The sequence below is a fragment of the Oryctolagus cuniculus genome, chromosome 2 (genome assembly GCF_964237555.1).
Source record: "Oryctolagus cuniculus chromosome 2, mOryCun1.1, whole genome shotgun sequence".
Taxonomy (NCBI): Eukaryota; Metazoa; Chordata; class Mammalia; order Lagomorpha; family Leporidae; genus Oryctolagus; species Oryctolagus cuniculus.
The window spans coordinates 112,897,440-112,916,329 of record NC_091433.1 but is presented as its reverse complement, the minus strand read 5'-3'; the positions used below and the strand labels follow the sequence as shown (position 1 = coordinate 112,916,329).

Sequence of the window (18,890 nt, the reverse complement as noted above, 5' to 3'; positions counted from 1 at the left end):
TGGATACTGGGTATGGGGCTGGAAGTTCCAACTCTCCAATCTCACCTTGGTCTTTCCAGTGCGGCTAGTCTCTGCCACCCTGAAGCTATCCAAGGGTCATTTCATTAGCACAGCCCCAGAGCTGAGTTATACAAGGATCTCTCTATGAGTCACAAAGGGCACTGCTGCCACTCAGCACGTTTCAAGGGTGCTGAACTGTGTGACAGGAAGCTGGGGGCAAAGACCGACAGGTATTTTTCTGTTGCCATGCACAGCTGTGCCCCTCTCAGGCTGCTGGGTTTAGCTCCTGACTCCTCCTTCCTGGGCAGCGCTCTGTCTTCCCAGAACCTGCTGTCCTTTGTTGGTAAGTGAGGACCATGACAGGATGTGCCTTTGAGAGTCGTGGTCCCAATTCCATGGAAAGGGCTCGTCCAGGCTTGGTGTGTGCCTGGCTCTGCAGGAGACTTGGAACTTGCAGGCTTGGGGGCAGCAGTGGGGGTGAGGGAGAGGGACATGGACAACACAGATGTCACGCTGTTGGCACAGCGTCCCAGCATCCACAGCTCTACAAAGGCCAGGACAGACAACGTGGCCACTGTTTGGGGTTTGCTGTCTTCCGAGAGTCTTGATTGAAAGATCTAGGTGGTCTGGAGTGTGACACGCATGATGGTCGCTTGCCTCAAGACTGAACTCTACTTTGCTATCAGAAGACAAGGGCATTTCAGTGGTCATGTCCTTAACTTTGGTTCCGAGGGGAAGGGTCTACTTCTTCTCCAAACACCTGGTATGCAGGACTGTGAAGACCACTTCCTAGTGGGAGCAGCCCACGGCCTTGACCATGACATCTCCTCAGCACTTAAGGTTGTCTCTTTTTTGCTCATTGTTCCCCATGGGAGGAAGGTTTTAGCACACATGTCCCCGTGCAGGCTCATGAGCTGGAGTGGGGACTTGTGGCCAGGGTGCCTCTGGGTTACAAAGTGTGGCTCAAGTTGAGCAGACGTTCTCCTACTTCGTCCCCCACCAGACAGCTCCACTTTGGCAGGGCCCCTCTAGGGCTGTCACGGGGATGTAGAGCCGCAGGCCTTAGGCTATTTGGCCATCAGAGAGAGCATTGGGTAGAAAGAGACATGACAGTTTTATATCATGTATTTCAAAGGCAGAGTTAGAGAAAGGGAGAGACAGAGAGACACAGAGAGATCTTCCATCTGCTGGTTCACTGTCATCCCCCCTCAAATGGCTGCAAGGGCCAGGGCTGGGCCAGGCTGAGACCAGGAGCCAGGAGCTTCCTCTGGGTCTCCCACATGGGTACAGGGGCCCAAGCACTTGTGCCATCTTCCACTGCTTTCCCAGGCACACTAATAGGGAGCTGGATCGGAAATGGAGCAGCCAGGACCTGAACCAGCGCCCACATGGGATGCTGACACTGCAGGCTGTAGTTACCCACTATGCCACAGTGCCGGCCCCAGGAGACATGACTTCTAATCCCAGCTGTGCCTGTCTGTGCCTGCACACTCTTGAATGCCTAATTTCCAATTTCTGAGCCTTGCTGTAAAATGGAGGACTTCAATCAGGTGACATTCAACTTTTTTCTCCAACTCTCGCTGTCTATGAAGTGGACCGTCCTCCCACCACCAACGGTACTGGTTGTCGCTCCCCGTCTTCGTGGGGGAACGACACTAAACCCTGCCTAGGCTTCATATCCGAGTCACGGCACCATTATGTCGCTCCCCCTCTTCGTGGAGGAACGACACAGGACCCTGTGCTGTTCTTTTGTTTGCTTGGCCCTTCCCAGGTTTGCTGCTGGTTCTTCCCGGGTTGGCTACCGTCCCTTCCACCTCCGTGGAAGGGCGGTTCCCCCTGCCACATTCCCCACTTCCGCGGGGGAGTGGCACACCACCGGCCGGCTCTCTCGGGGGCTGCACAGGTGTTCCTTCAGATAGATGTTCCTGGTGCATCTTGCCTCTCTCCTCCTTTATAGTCCTCTTCCACCAATCCCAACTCTGCTACCCACACGCCAAGTACGCTGCTCTCCTCCAATCAGGAGCAGGTCCTGCTGTTTATTGGTTGAACTGGAGGCAGCTGTGTAGAAGCTGTTTCCTCCCTTCTCAGCGCCATATTGTGGGAGAGCAGATGCATAGAATAAGTCTTAATTCCAGTAACTTAGTTTAGTCCGAGTTGCTCCCAGTTGCTCCCCACAACTGGTTATTGAGCACTTAATATGTGCCAGGGGCAGGGCAAACACTCTACAAGCCCCGTGTCATTTCTCCATGCTAGGAAATAGGATCTTCATCACCCTTGATTGGCGGGTGAGGACGTTGGGGCTCAGAGGTTGGTGACCTTCTCTAAGGTCTCAGCTTGTCGCTTGGGAACCAGTGTGCAAACCTGTTGTGCTTAGGTCGATTGCATTAAAAAGGACCAGCAAAGAAAGAGTTAAAGGGCTTCATTAACAACTGCAGGCTGGTATGGAGGCACCCCTACTGAGGTGGCTGCAGCAGAGTGGGAGGCAGAGAGAGGGAGGGAGCAAGACCCAGTCCCTTGGGTGAGGGCCAGGGCACTGTCCTCTGCCCTGGTGCAGGGCTGGTCGTGGGTGTCTCCGTCACTTTCTGCTGAGGGGTAGGGGTGAAGCTGCAGGAACCTGGGAGCCGTGACGGGTGATGTCACTCTGACGGGGACCCTCGCCTCGTGGCGGGAGTAAAAGAAAAACTCTTTCCAGCAGGGTGACACAGAACAGGAGTGCAAGCTCTGGCGAGGTCATCCTGAGGGAGACAGATCAGCTTGTCTGTGGGGCCGGGCTGCTTGGAGTTATCTCGAAGGCGAGAAGGGAGGAGAGCGAACGGGGAATGGAAACCATTTGGTCTCGCGGCTGCGGTTGTGTTGTTCAGATTTGGCAAAGATGTTTTCAGTCATCGCTTGATTAACCCTCGTTGGGAAAACAAGGAACAAACCCACGTCGGTTGTCCTTGGTTGTCGAAAGGGAGCAGAGGACGGTCCCCTGCCCCCCATGCCCAGGGTGCCTCGGGGAACCCCCTGGCAGGGAACAGCCATGCAGTTCCTTGCATTTTTAGTAAGGGATGACACAGCCTGACCGCAGCTGGAAGGGGGACCTCGTGCAAACGTGGCTGTGGAAGTGAGAAGTCGCTCTTCTTCATTGTGCTTCTCTGAGGGGTACACTAGTGTGTCCCCAAGAGAGAACGCCTTTTCTGTCACGTGCCCCCACCTCACCCTGCCTCCCCACTGCACACACACCCAGGCAGGTACTTTCGGGATCTGTGTGCTGGTTCCAGTCAGAGCTGGTCTACATCGTGCAGAAACCTGAGTGCCTTCCTGGAGGAGGCAGGCCTGTGGGTCTCTGTGCTGTGGTGGGGTCTGAGCCCACCAAGCTACGACTAGCACACGCCGTGGCAGTTGGCAGTAGCTTAAAAAGCAAAAATTGCAAATGATTAGGTCCCAGAGCCAAACTCTTGGGAGAGCGGTTTGCTTTATCCATAGCATTGCCAATAAGCATTGGCAGAGGAGGGGATGGCTCAGGTAGCTTTCTTTCTTTTTGTGAAAGAAATTCGGTCTTCAGCAAAATTTGTAAACTTCTCTGCCCATTGAAGATTTTTGGGGAGGGAGGGCCTGGAAAATCTCTGGTAAGAGCCTCGTCGGTGTGTCTTCACTCTTCTTGGTTCTGTTCTGGTTCTGGGTTCTCTCCTTGGTCGTCTTTGTGTTTTGTATGATCTATCCATCAGATCTGGGTCAAAAAACCTCCAAACCATTCCCTCAGGTTGACGGACTTATCTTCCTTTTCTAGAAAATGAAGCCTTGTGGATACCAAGCACGGGGGTAAAACAAAAGTGGTGGTGTTCAGAGAGAATGAAGATGTTAAGAGAATGATGGTGTTCAGAGAAAATGGTGGTGCTCAGAGAGAATGGTGGTGCTCAGAGAGAATGGTGGTGTTCAGAGAGAATGGTGGTGTTTCAAAGGCAAACCCCATGCCAGATGAAAGGTTCCAACTCGACAGCCAGTGTCTGCCGAGGACACACAGACCAGACACTGCCCATCCACACAGGAGGATCCTCCGTGGCCTTGGGCTGCTCTGGGCATCAGGCAGGGCATCTGGGCTGCTGGATTAGCAGAGAGTACAACCCTCTGTGTGTCCTGGGCATGGCTTTCTTTTTGCGAGGCTGGAGAATTAGCTCTGTCTTTATTGACAAAGAACCACCAAAACAGTGTAGTTGAACCAGAATCAGTACCAGAGTTTTGGTTTCCTTTTTAAAATTCTATTTGAAAATTCCCTTGAGACAGGGCTGGTGCTGTGGCATAGCAGGTTAGGCTGCCTGCGATGCTGTATCACATATGGGTGCAGGTTCAGGTCCCGGCTGCTCCACTTCCAACCCAGCTCCCTACTGATGTGCCTGGGGAAGCAGCGGAGGTTGCTCAAGTAAATACATTTTTTAAAAAAATTCACTTGAGAGAGAGTGCTTCCATCTGCTGGCTTACTTCCAAATGCCTGAAATAGTTGGGGCTGGGCTGGGGTGAAAGCTGGGAGCTGGAAACTCAATCCGGGTCTCTCACATGAGTGGCAGGAATCCAATTACTTGAGCCATTATTTCTGCCTCCCAAGATCTGCACAGAGAGGAAGCTGGTGTCAGGAGCAGGAGCTGGGAATGAAACCAGGTGCTCTGATGTAACTCAGGTGTCTTTTTTTTTAAATAAAAGTTTATTTATTTATTTATTTGAAAGACAGTGACACACACACACAAAGAGAGAGAGAGAGAGGGAGAGAGAGAGAGAGAGATTCCATCTGAGTATTCACTCCCCATGTGTCCACAGCAGCTGGATCAGGGTCAGGCTGAAGTCAGGAGCCAGAAACTTCGTCCTGGTCTCCCACATGGGGCAGGGACCCAAGTACTTAGACCATCATCTGCTGCTTTCGCAGACACATTTACAGGGAGCTGGATTGGAAGCGGAGTGGCCAGGACTTGAACAAAAACTCCAATATGGGATGCAGGCAACCCAAGTGATGACTTAACTTGCTGTGCCACAGCATCTGTCCCCAAGAATGAGGTATCTTTACCACTAAGCTAAATGCCAGCTCTTTGGTTTCCTTTTTGGGAGAGGCTGGGCGTGGTGGGTGGGGTCTGGGGGATGAGTTGGGGCAGGGTTGTTAGTAGACAGAAGCACCCCCTGGCCAGTTCCCTCTTACCATGGCACAGCCACCTGGTGCCACTGCCCTGCCACGTCTGGCTAAAATGTGACACTGGTGCTCTGTGCTGGTCTCTGAGCCGGGCTTGCTGTGCTAATTTATTCAAATCTCACCACAACCCAGTAAAAAGATCTAACTAGCCTGAGATTACAGGTTGATGAAGATGGGCTCAGAAAGACTGAGCAGTGTCTTTGGGGTTCTCCCAGCTGGTGAGCAGTGCAGCTGGAATGACCCTCAGGTGCTCTCTTCATTCGCTGGTGCTGGCTGACCTGCAGCCAATGTTGCAGAGGTTGACCTGAGGACTTGGAGCACGCCTGGGTCACCGCCACCAGAGCAGGGCAGGTGCAGTAGAAGGACGAGGACATGATTTGTCTTCCTTTTCCTGCCTCAGGCTTCGGGGTGCCTGGAGTCCATCCAGTGTGGGAGGCAGGCTGTCAGCTCTAACTAGATTATGCTCATGGAACCTTTGCAGGAGTGTGTGCCTCAGAATGAAATATGATTACTGAAACTCTAAGGAATTGGAACAACTTTTTTATGTTTTGCATGCTTTGACATTTTCCACTTATATAAAGCTTTGTATTGCAGTGGTTGAGAGAATGAAGTTTGTAGAATGTTCTGGAAAGAAGTAAGGGCATGACTCATATCTCCTTCCTTGGGAAGGTGATCTTTGAGGCACCTGAGACTTTTCCACTCGGGCACAGCAACGCCAGCATCACACTTTCACTGGTCATGTGATTCCTTTGCATTTTTTTTTTTTTACAAATTGCTTTTATTTATTTATTTGAAAGGCAGAGAGACAGAGAGAGAGAGAGAGAGAGAGAGAGAGAGAGAGATGTTTTATACACTGATTCACTCTGCAAATGCCTGCAGCAGCCGGGGCTGGGTAAGGCCAAAGCCAGGAGTCAGGAGCTGCACCCTGGTCTCCCACATGGGCGGCAGGAAGCTAAGCACTTGGCCCATCATCTGCTGCCCCCCCCCCCCCCGGCCCACTAGCAGGAAGTTGGATGGAAAGCACAGGGCAGGCAGGATGTGGGCTTTCCAAGCTGTGGTTTAACCTGCTGCACCCAATGCTGCCCTCCTCCTACTCCTTTTTATTTCCTTCTGTCCCAGTGGAATTGTGCTTTTCCAACCTTAGCATAAAGAGAAATGATTCCCTTTGTGGTCATGGTTTTAAATAATTAATTAATTAATCAGTTATTAGAGAGAGAGAGAGAGCACACTTCCATTTGCTGCTTCACTCCTCAAATGTTCACAACAGTCTGGGAAGCTGGGAGCTGAGAATGTAACCTAGTTCTCCCCCATGGGCGACAGGAGCCCCATTACCTGAGCCGTCACTGCTGGCTCCCCGAATCCACACTAGCAGGAAACTGGAGTCAGGAGCCACAGGTGGGACTTGAGCCCAGGTACTTCATGCAGGTGTTTTAACTGAAGCCTCAGACTCTAGGGCACACATTGCCCCTGCCCCTTGGTCACATAGTTGAAGGAGCTGACTCCATCTGTTGTAGATGGAGGGGGGGGCGGGACTTGAGTGGTAGTAATCAGCTGTACACCAGGAAGTAATGGGCTTACGAACCACAACCCAACTGATCCACAGCGCCTTCCAAATTCTGCACTTATTTTTCTTCCTTAACATTTTTGAAAGCTGATATTTATAAAACCCCCATGATACAGATGTGGTCTCAATGAAGCAGCAAATTATAGCCCAAGGCTGGCTGTCCCGGTGTCAGACAGCCCAGGGTCCAGTGAGTTAGGCTGGGATCCTTGGGCCAGTTTCTATCTGTGCTCTCACATCCCAGCCCCGAGAAGGGGCAAAGACTACTCACTTGCCCCCCACCCCCCCTTCAGCCTGCTTCTGGAACACTCCAGGTGGGAGGGAGGGGAGGGGGCAGCGTCAGTACTGCCAGCTCTTGGCATAGTTCAGCGGTGCTCATGCGCTGCTGCTGCTGCTGCGTGCCCGTGCAGAGCCACTTCCCGGGCTCGGGGGCCCCGCCTCGTAGCCACCCTCCCTGGGGGAACCGTCTGCGGTGGTTATCAGCAACACCAACACGGACCAGTTTCTGCACTGCCAAATCGGCTCTCCCAGCGTTCTCAGTAGAGGAGAAGTCTTTTTGGATGGCTGGCAGTCATTGCATCTCACAGAACAAAGAAAGAGCAGCACGTGAGGCTGGGATTGAGTCAAACTTTCCGAAGCGTGTCCATGACCCTCTCGAGCAGAACATCATTTATCGTCGGTGAAGTTCTGTGTTTGCGGTCGTTTCCACACAAACGCGGCCATTCATCTTTTTATTAGCCACGTGGTGTCCCCGAGGGGGAATCAAACAGACCCAAGTGCTTTTCGCAGGAATGGACACTGGACCTTCGGTGTGCGTGGGTTACGTGCACTGCACTTGAATTCCCCACGACTTTTTCTCCGGGAGAGAACAGAGGCTTGCAGAGTCGCCACTTGTCCGCAGAGGCCGTCTGGACTCGTGTTATCAGGGGGTTGTGCAGCACAAGCGCGTGGGCCAGAGCTCAATTCCAAATCGTGCGTTCGCTTCTTTACCACTTCCGAAAGCTGCTGTCCACAAGTCCCCATAAATCCCGCTTCCAGCTGCGGGTGGGGGCCCCTCGGACATCTACATCGTTGTACTTCAATATCCTCAACTGTTCATTGAGGATGACGACGGTGAGATTAACCAAGTGAACGCATTTCCAGTGTGCGGAACATCGCCTGACAATGTGGCGCACGCTCCACTGTGCTGGTGAGCGGTGCCGTTGAAGGAGCGGTGACAGCGCCAAGGTGCAGAACTGCGTGCTGAGCGTGTGTTGCCTACTTGCCTTCCAAAAGCTGCTTAATACTTTTCCCTGGTCATCTTCAGAGACACTTCTTTTTTTTTGTTGTTGTCATTTCTGTGTATGTACATGTCTTCCTTTTGTACTATCAGCCAGGAATTGGAGGTGGTTCAATACTAGGGGGAGGAGGCAAATGAGATAAAGTTTTCCATGTGGCCCAAATCAGCTCTTCGAAATGTCTCTCTTTCTGATACTCAAATAGCAGCTGCTCCATTTCAGCTAGAGCAAGCCCTTGATTGCTCCTGGCAAATTTGATAAGGGAAGAATCCGGTCTTGCTTGAAGGTTCTGCACAGCTTCTCCTGCACCTGCAGTACTTTTTACCAACACTCCTTCTGAAAGCTTTTGGATGACCTTTTTCTTTTCAAATGCTTTTTTCCCTCAGGGGAGAGGGTAGACATTTGAACACACACAGGGCGGGGGGAGGGGGGGGAGGACACAACGCATCACACTGCGATGATTGATTGCAGAGCCGGCACTCCATGGACACCACCCCAAATAAAGGGCATTGAACTTCAACGGTGCTCAGTCTGTTCTCACAGCTCCTCCCCAAGCATTGCCTCCTCCAGAGGTAGCTGCTAGTCAGACCTTCCTCACAGCAGGTGAATTTTGGCTGTTTTAAGCTGCGTATCACTCGAACGCACAGTATGCACTCTTATTCAGCTTTGCCTTCCTTTGCTTAATATTCTGTGGGATGGCGCCGTGTGGTGAGTGGTGGCTCCTTGCCACTGCTGTGTGGAGCTCTTTGTACAAATCCTATCCTTGCATTCAACTCATTCACCCAGTCTCCTTTGATGGATGTTTGGGTTGCTTTCATTTCTGACTATCACGAATAATACTTCTGTGCACATGTCTTTTGGAGAATATATGTAGGCATTTCTGTAGAGGATGTGCCAGGAGTGGAAGCCATGAGTCGTAAGCTGTGCAGCTGTCCAGCTTCAGGAAATACTACCCAACAGTGGTTCAAAGTGGTTGAACCAAGTTATCTCCCCATTCGCAGTGTGTGAGCATCCCTTGTGCTGTCGTCCTCACCAACGCTTGGGAGGATAGCTATTTTCTGGAGTGTTTGTCATTGGATCTCATGGAGGTTTCAATTTGTGTGTTCTCTGTGAATTAATAATTTTGTGTATCTTTTCAGATGTTTTTGGCTATTTGAATATATCCTTTTGTGAAGGTTCTGCTTACATTATTTGTTCAAATTTTTTTTAAAAAAAGACTTATTCATTTATTTGAAAGGCAGAGAGAGAGAGAGAGAGAGAGAGAGAGATCTCATCTGCTGGTTCATTCCCCAAATGGCTGCAATGGTTGGGGCTGGGCCAGGCTGATGTTAGGAGCCTGGAACTCCATCTGGGTCTCTCATGTGGATGGCAGCAGTCCAGATACTCGACTCGAACCATCTTTTGCTGCTCTCCCAGGCACACCAGCAGGAAGCCGGATTGGAAGAGGAGCAGCTGGAACTCAAACTGGTGCTCAAACGGCATGCTGGAGTCACAGGCACAGGCTTATCCCACTGTGCCACAATGCTGACCCCATTATTTGCTCTATTTTCAAATTGGGTTGTCAGCCTTTATCTGATTTGGAGATGGTCTTTATATGTCCTAGACGTGAGTTCCTTGTTAGATATTCTACAGTTGCTTTTGCCTAGTATTCGGTCTGCTTTTTCACTTTCTGAATGGTGTCTTTTTTTTTTTTTTTCCAGAACAGATATTCTCAATTTAATGAAGTTGAATTCTGTCTTTTTTTCATTTACTTGCTAGTGATGTTGTGTCCTCTTTAAGAAATCTTTGTTTTGTTCAAGGTCACTGCTTTACCGTTCATGTTTAGGTTTACGACACTACAGTCCTGGGATTGACTTTCTATAGGGTGTCAGGTAGGCATCAAGATTACTTCTCTCCACAGGGATGTCAAATTGGCCCACAAACATTTACTGGAAAAATCGTGCTCTGTTGTCCTTCCCCAGTGTATTGCCATGGAATGGTTGCGTGGAGCCAGTGAACATCCGTGTGACAATCTGTTCCCGTCCTCTCTGTTCTGTGCCATTTGTCCATTCCTCTGTTTGTCATGACAAACCATACTATCTGACCCACTGAGGTTTACGTGCAGTGTAATTGCCCCAGCTTTGGTCTCCTTCCAGATTGTCTTGGCCACTCTTGGAGTTTTGTATTTCTATATATTTTGGAATCAGCTTATTACATCACACACACATATACACACACACACACAACCATGCTGGGATTTTGATTAGAATTTCATTGCATCTGTGGATGGTTGGGGAGAACAGAAAATTCTACAATATGGAACTTCTGATCCATGACATCGTAATCCTTTTATTGATTCATACTTCATTTAATTTTTCTCGGTTATGCTTTATGACTTTTTGTATAAAGATTTGTACTTTTATTACTTAGAGAATTTAACATTTTTATTGAGATATAACTGACATATCCAGCAGTTAACTTGTTTAAAATGCATGACTCAGTGGTTTTTTTGTATATTCAGTTATTAGTTTTTTTTTTTTTTAACAGGCAGAGTGGACAGTGAGAGAGAGACAGAGAGAAAGGTCTTCCTTTGCCCTTGGTTCACCCTCCAATGGCCGCCGCGGCTGGCGCGCTGCAGCCGGCGCACCGCGCTGATCCGAAGGCAGGAGCCAGGTGCTTCTCCTGGTCTCCCATGGGGTGCAGGGCCCAAGTACTTGGGCCATCCTCCACTGTACTCCCTGGCCACAGCAGAGAGCTGGCCTGGAAGAGGGGCAACCGAGACAGAATCTGGCGCCCCGACTGGGACTAGAACCCGGTGTGCTGGTGCTGCAAGGTGGAGGATTAGCCTAGTGAGCCATGGCACCGGCCCAGTTATTAGTTTTTTAAAAAAGATTTATTTATTTGGAAGTCACAGTCACAGAGAGAGAGAGAGAGAGAGAGAGAGAGAGAGAAACAGAGAGATCTTCCATTCACTGGTTCACTCCCCAAATGGCCTCAATGGTCAGGGCTGCTCCAGGCCAAAGACAGGAGCCAGGATCCTTTGCCACGTAGGTGCAGGGACCCAAGTGCTTGGGCTGTCTTCTGCTTTCCTGGATGCATTAGCAGGGAGCTGGGTCAGAACTTGAGCAGCTGGGACTTGAACTGGTGCCCATATGGGGTGCCAGCCACACAGGTGGTGGCTTTACCGGCTACACCACAGCACCGGCCCCTCAATTATTAGTTTTTAAAAATGTTGGATATATGTGTGTGTATATATATATAACACATAGGTTGCCACTTGAACCATTTAAAAGCATTGACTACATATTATGTTGTACAACCATCAGCACTTCGAGCTCCAAAACTTTTTCATCATCCGTAACAAAAACTCTGTAATCATGAAGAAATAGCTCCCCGTTCTCGCTCCCTCAGCCCCATTGGTAGCTTCTAATCTATCTCTGTCGGCCGGATTTTGCCTGTTCCAAATACCTCACATAAGTGGAAGCACATAGTATCTGTCCCTTTGTGTCTGGTCTATTTCACTTAGCAAAATGTCTTCAAGGCTTAGCCATATTGTAGCATGTATTGAAACTTCGTTCCTTTTATGGCTGAATAATATCCCACTGTGGGTATGTATGTATGTGCCCCATGTTGTTTATCCGCATATCTGTTGATTGACGGTTACACTGTTTCCAGCTTTTGGTTATTGTGCACAATGAGACAGTGAACATTGACTTACAGATATCTGTTCAAGTTCCCCTGGATTTACGCATAGGAGTAAGTGGCTGGATCATGTGCTAACTCAATATTTAGCTTTTTGAGAAACTGCCAAACTGGTTTAGTAGTAGTTACAGCATTTTGCATCCCAGCCAGCAGTGTATGAGCACTCCAATTTTCCACATGCTTACCAATATGTGTTATTGTCTTTTTAAAAAGAATAATAAAAAACCATCGTAAAAGCCGTGAAATGATATCTCTTGGTGAGTTTTGACTTGCGTGTTCCTAATGATGCTGAGCAGTTTTTCATTTGTACATTGCCTTCGGAGGAAATTTACTCAAATTCTTTTGTCATTTTGAAATTGAGTTATTTGCCTTTTCTTGCTGCCTGGTAAATGTTCTTTGTATAGTCTGCATAACGGACTTTGCTCCCTTAATTTGTTTAGCTTATGTCTTTGAAGACCACCTCCCTAAGACTTTCCAGAGAGAAATGCAGACAGCAGCAGACTTGGTTTCAAGTGCATGGTCAGTGAGCTGGAGTTTCAAGCACCATGGCTGACACTGGTGCAGAGTATATCAGTTGATTCCAGGGCAGTTGGAGATTCTTGAGGGATAAATATAATTTCTCTACCCGCTCTGCACCGGGATATCTTAAGGTGTTTGAGCCGCTGGTCTCCTCTGTGACACCCTTCCCATGTAGAAGGGACACAGAGCCTGGACATCACGCTGGCAGCAGGAATAGACCACGTGCAGCCTCACGCCACAACCAAAGGCTAATGATCACGTTCTTCCCTTACAGAAGATGCGGGAGAACACAATCCTCATCCCACACCTGCGCCTCACTGCATGAGCACAGCTGCCACGCACCAGGCCCACTTCCTGTGCACGCCTCCCCGAGGTTCCCCGCCCACAACTCCAGTGCACTCTTACCAGACTGGTAAGTTGAAAATATTTTTCTCATCCTGTGGGTTGTTTTTTTTCACTTTCTTGATAGCATCCTTTAACACACAAGTCTTTTTAATTTTGATGAAATCCAGTTAATCTGTTTTTTTCAGTTGCTAGTGATTTTAGTGTCATATTCAGTAAACATTAATAAATCCAAGGTCTTGAAAATTTATACCTATATTTTTATGTATTTTATAGTTTTATTCTGTTTTAAAACAATTTTACTTATTCAGTGATTTTCTTTAAAAAAAAAGATTTATTTATTTATTTATTTTAAAGCAGAGTTACAGAGAGGCAGAGGCAGAGAGAGAGAGAAAGAGAGTGTGAGAGAGAGAGAGAGAGGTCTTCTTCCATCTGCTGGTTCACTCTCCAGATGGCCTCAACAGCCAGAGCTGGTCCAATTTGAAGCCAGGAGCCAGAAGACTCTTCTGGGACTCCCATATGGGTGCAAGGGCCCAAAGACTTGGCCATCTTCTTGTGTTTCCCCAGGCCATAGCGGAGAGCTGGATAGGAAGTGGAGCAGCGGGGACTTGAACTGGGGCCCATATGGGATGCTGGTGCTGCAGGCGGCAGCTTTACCCGCTCCGCCACAGCACCAGTCCCTTGATTTTTCATTTTATTTGAAAGGCACAGGAACTGAGAAATAGAGACACAGGAAGAGAGAGAGAGAGAGAGAGAGAGAGAGCGAGCGAGCTTTTTTTTTTTTTTTTTCCTGCTGGCTCACTCCCCAAATGCCTGCAGTAGCCTGGGCTGGACCAGGCCAAAGCCAGGGGCCCAGATCTCATTCTGAGTCTCCCACGTGAGTGCCAAAGACCTAAGTACTTGAGCCATCATCTGCCACCTCCCAGGGTGTGCATTAGCAGGAAGTCGGAATGGGAAGTAGAAGTGGGGCTTGAGCCCAGGCACTCTGATATGGGATGCAGGTGTCCTAAATGAGGTCTTAACCTCTGTGCCAAACATCCACCCAGCCCTCATTTTTAGATTGTTCATCAATTTTTTAAAATAAAAGATTTGCTTACTTATTTATTTGAAACACGGAGTTACAGAGGGATGAAGAGAGAGAGAGAGGGAGCTCTTTAATCTGCTGATACTCACCACAGCAGCAGGTGCTGGGCCAGGCCAAAGTGAGGGGCCAGGAACTCCATCTGGGTCTCCCACGTGGATGGCAGGGGTCCAAGTATTTTGAGCGTCTTCCACTCTCTTCCCAGGCACATTAGTGGGGGACTGGACTGGAAGTGCAACAGGCAGGATTCAAACTGGCACTCTGATACGTGATGCTGGCCCTTCAAGCAGCAGCTTTAACTGCTGTGCCACAGCACTGGCCCCTGTTATCAATTATGAATTATTTTTTGTGTATATTGTGAGGTAAGGGCCCAATTTAGTTCTTTTTCATGTGGATATCTTGCTATTCCACATCATTTGGTTAAAAGATTATTCTTTACCTGCTGAATATGTGGAGTGTGCCTTCTCTCCCTCTCCCTCTGTGTGTGTGTGTGTGTGTGTGTGTGTGTATATATATAGATAGATATACACATACATACATATATATATTTTTTATATGACAGAAGGTGGTTTATAGTGTTTCCTTACTGATCTTCTGTCTGATTAGTCTATTCATTATTGAAAGTGTCATATTGAATATTCTCACCTACTGTTGATTTGTCTATTTCTCCCTTCAATTCAGCCAATTTTTGATTCATTTGTTTTGGGAGCACTATTGTGAGGTGCATATATGTTTCTATTTGTTATATCGTCTTGATGGATTGAATTTTTTTTATCTCTTTAAATGTCCTTGTTTCTAGCAACAATTTTTTTCTAAAAGCCTTTTTAAATATTGATATAGCCAATCAGTTCTCTTTTGGTTACTGTTGGCATGACATATATATTTAGTGTTTTATTTTCAACCTATTCGCATCTTTGGATATAAAATGTGTACAGTATCTTATAGTAACATATATTTGAATCATTAAAAAATCTGTTTTTCCAACCTCAGCCTTTTAATAGGAGAGATTAATCAATTTACATTTGACATAATTATTGATAATGTAGTGTGTATGTTTGCCATATTATGGTTTTTTAAATGCCTTATGGCCTTTTATATGCCTTATGTCTCTTTGTTCTCTGTGTCTGCATTCTCTTTTTGTTAAATAGATACCTTCTATTACCAATTTATTTGTCATTTTTATACATAAATGTATATATATGTCTAAATAAATGCATAATGGGGGTCTCAAACATAAATATATTTTATATATAAGTAAAATAGCACATACATATATTTGAGTTTTTTTGGTGACAAGATAGCAATCTAGTTTGGATTAATACAGACTCAGTTTTAGTAGTACAAAAAATAATTTGCTCCTATATATTTCCATTCCCTCTTCTTTATGCTCTTATTGTCATAAATCACATCTTTGTCATTTATATCCATCAACTTAGATTTAGAGTTATTGCATTATTGAGGCTGGCTCTGTGGTGCACTGGGTTAATCCTCCGCCTGCGGTGCCGGCATCCCATATGGGCGCCGGTTCTAGTCCCGGCTGCTCCTCTTCCAGTCTAGCTCTCTGCTGTGGCCTGGGAAGGCAGTGGAGGATGGCCCAAGTGCTTGGGCCCTGCACCCGCATGGGAGACCAGGAAGAAACCCCGGGCTCCTGGCTTTGGATCAGAGCAGCTCCAGCCATTGTGGCCAATTGGAGAGTGAACCAATGGAAGGAAGACCTTTCTCTCTGTCTCTCTCTCTCTCTCTCTCACTGTCTGTAATTCTACCTGTCAAAAAAAAAAAAAAAAAATCTAGAGTTATTGCATTATGCAGTTGTCTTTCCAGATACAAAGAAAAGGAATTGCAAACAAATATCCACCTGGGATAGCAATGAAAACTAACCCAAATCTCCTTGTGTGTGTTATTTTATTTACATAGAAAATATACATAAATGTATGTCACATATTTCTGTGTATATTTGCTGAGGTCCCCGGATGTGGGTGTGTGTACACACAACGTAAATGAATACTGGGGACGTACGCCATTGCTGTGAGGAATCCTCTATGAGATGATGCACACAGGGCCACAGCAGAGTTTCCAACTCCATGCAAGTTAGGTGGCTGTCACTTCTACAGGCTCTGAGGCCTGGTACATAGCCGAGAGCCACTTCTTCCTTTCTTCTTGGCTTGGAGGTTTTTGAGAAACAAGTCAAATTCTGACTTTTCTGTTGACTCTGGGCATCACGAGGATGTGACGTGAGAAGTCGTCTCTGCTGGTGCCCTCACGGCTGCCCGCTGAGGCTGCTGGCAGGCGACTCACGGGAAACACGGTTACAGCCTCCCCGCTGCTCTGTCCCCGTTGTTCTTTGCTGCACGGAAGGATCCTTCCTCCTTGAGACTGCCTCGATCTCCTAGAGCTTTCTGTGAGAAGAGCAGTGTCTTAGCAGACCGCAGCAAAGCCCCGCGGGGACACAGATGCCTGTGGGGCTGACGCAGGGGTCCCCTGCCCGCAGCGTAGTTGCTGTAGCAAGACTGGCCCTCGCCAAAGGAAGAAGTAGCGCCAAATACGAACAAAGCGTCACGGAGGGACGGACGCTGTGACGCCCCTTTTCACAGTCTTCAAAACCACGTCTTTAAAACTAACTAATTTATTTTCATTTTGTTTGAAAGGCCCAGAGACAGAGAGGGGAGGGAGAGGGAGAGGTGGGAGGAAGAGACCGGGGAAGGAGAGAGTGAGATCTTGCAGTTGCTGATTCACTCTCCACAGTTCCTACCACAGCTTTGGCTGGGCCAGGTTGAAATCAGAAGCCCGGAACTCCATCTTCCAGGTCTCCAGTGTGGGTGGTAGGAACCCGACAACGTGTGCCATCACCTGCTGCCTCCCAGGTGTGCATTATCTGTAGGCTGGAGAGGGAGCAGTGTAGCTAGGATTCAAACCCTGAGCACTCTAATGTGGGACGAGGGTGCCCCCAGTGGCCACTTAGCTGCGGTGCCAATGCCCCCCTCCCAGGCCGTGCTTTGTTTTGGTGGTTCTTATTCCATTTTAACATTCTGAGGATTAGTGATAAAGCAGTGTCAAAGACTAGTCAAATCACTAGTTTTGTGATGTTTGTCGACTTGACCTTCATCAGATGGCAAAATAAACCACACCATCCTTTGAAAATTCTGTCCTCCCACTTCCATTAAAAAGGATTTTTATTCTAGATTTACATATGCTTTCCTTATTTTTCTCAAAAAGGTTCTTATGATGGTTGGTGTTATCGGGGTCAGTGGGTTTGATCTCCTATGGTAAGGAGGACCAGGGGGTGTAGATTTTGTTTCTAATTGTTTTTTTAGATAGCATTTTGAAATTTTTATTTATTTATTTGAGAGAGTTACAGAGAGAGGTAGAGGCAGAGAGAGAGAGAGAGAGAGAGAGGTCTTCCATCCACTGATTCACTTTCCAAATGGCTGAAGCGGCCAGAGCTGAGCCCATCTGAAGCCAGGAGCCAGAAGCATCTTCCAAGTCTCCCATCTGAGTGCAGGGGCCCAAAGACTTAAGCCATCCTCTCCTTTCCCAGGCACATTAGCAGGGAGATGGATGGGAAGTGGAGCAGACGGGATTTGAACTGGTGCCCATTTGGGATGCGGACACTGCAGGCCAGAGCTTTAACCCATTGTGCCACAGTACCAGCCCCCTAGGTAGCATTTTAATTTACATGTAGTCAAAGGTTTAATGGATCCACTAAGTAAAGAGTTCAACAAATAATCATCAAAAGAAAAAGATCTTCAACCTCACTCATATAAAGTAAATTTTAAAATAGTCACAAAACTATTAAACTGCAGCAGTATGTAGTGGTATTTCCTATCAGTTTTCTTGGTAAAGTACTGTATTAGCAGCAAGACTGACATACGTGAGCATTTTTTTTTAACCATTTCTTAGGCAGCACACCAACCCTGCATGTGATGTTTTTTCCCGTTGGAGTAGCTACTGAGCTAAGATTCCCTCTTTTATAGTTTATGTCAAGTGTTACCAGAACCTAAAAAACTAGAAAATTCTGAGTGATTTCATATTGAAGCTACAAAAGCAGGTATCACTGTAAAAATGTAGTTGGGTCAGTCAGAACAACAATGTGTGTGTGTATGTGTGTTTGTGTGCACACACACACACATGTGCTTGTGTGTACATGCTTTGGGGGACAACAGTTATTTTAGTGGTTCTGTGCTGGGACTTGGGTTGTGGAGAAGCGCAATTATTTCCCAGCTAATTGCTTAGTGGCTTAGAGGTTTCTGGAATCCACCCAATTTGGAATCCAATCCCAACTCCCCATGTAGTGACTACACGACCTTGGGAAAGGGACACAGCTTCTCTATGACATTGCTTCTCTGTCGTGGGCTGAATCATAGCTCCCCAAGTCCACACGCTGAAGTCCTCACCGCCCCTATATCTGAGAGTGTAACTGTATTTGGAGACAAGGTCTATGGCCCTTTGCTCCGGCCGTCCTGGGCCACTGACACACTCCATTCTCTGATGACAATGGCAGTTGCCCAACAAGACTGTTGTGAAGGTCAGACATGATCGGGCAGGCACAGCACCAGGGCTGATGCAACGCGAACGCGGTCACCATCAGCGTTAACGAATCACCACACACTCAAGTGACTCAGCTCTGCAAGGATTTTCCCCCTTTACCAACGAGATAATGGAGGTGTGGAAAGGTGGGAGGGTATTGTTCAAGGCTCTACAGCCTGGACGTGGTGGAGCTTAAGCAGAGCTTTTACTGAACACAGGAGGAGATGGCCTTAAGGTGCAGCACAAAGAAATGAGGCTGGACCCGAGAGTTTTTTGAAGACAACAAAGCTTGCTGCAAGGTTTTGCACTGAGTTACTGGGGGCCTATGGGATCTTCTGGATGCCTTTAGAAATAGGATTATTTCTCAAGACGAATGTGGGAGCAACCCAAGGGCTCTTAGATGGGTGAATGGTGGAACAATATGTCGCTACCTAATATACGTAAACATATACACGGAATATTATTCAACTTAAGGAGGAAAGACATTCTGATACATGCTACAACATGGCTGAACCTTGGGAACATCATGCCAAGTGAAACAAGCCGGTCACTGAAGGACAAGTATCATAGGAGTCCACTTACCTGAGGTACCTAGTGTAGTCAAATTCATACAGCTAGTGCGTAGAGAGATGGCTGCTACAGGCTAGAGGGGGCAGTGGGAGTGAGTACGGAGTTTCAGTTAGATTAACAAGGAGTTCTGTGGGTGAATGGCAATGGGGATGGCCAAAAATGTGAATGTATTTAATG

At 47.7% G+C, this 18,890-nt stretch overlaps 1 long non-coding RNA gene across 2 annotated transcripts in view; it reads left to right on the top strand.

Annotated features, from left to right (window-relative positions):
- The first annotated feature begins 205 nt into the window (after positions 1-205).
- Positions 206-18,890, top strand: part of LOC138848808 (uncharacterized) — a 64,384-nt gene continuing 45,699 nt past the window's right edge. For both annotated transcript variants that reach the window (XR_011386903.1, XR_011386904.1), the window contains exons 1-2: positions 206-343; positions 12,471-12,608. This is a non-coding gene — a long non-coding RNA (uncharacterized lncRNA). The remainder of the gene's footprint in view (positions 344-12,470; positions 12,609-18,890) is intronic.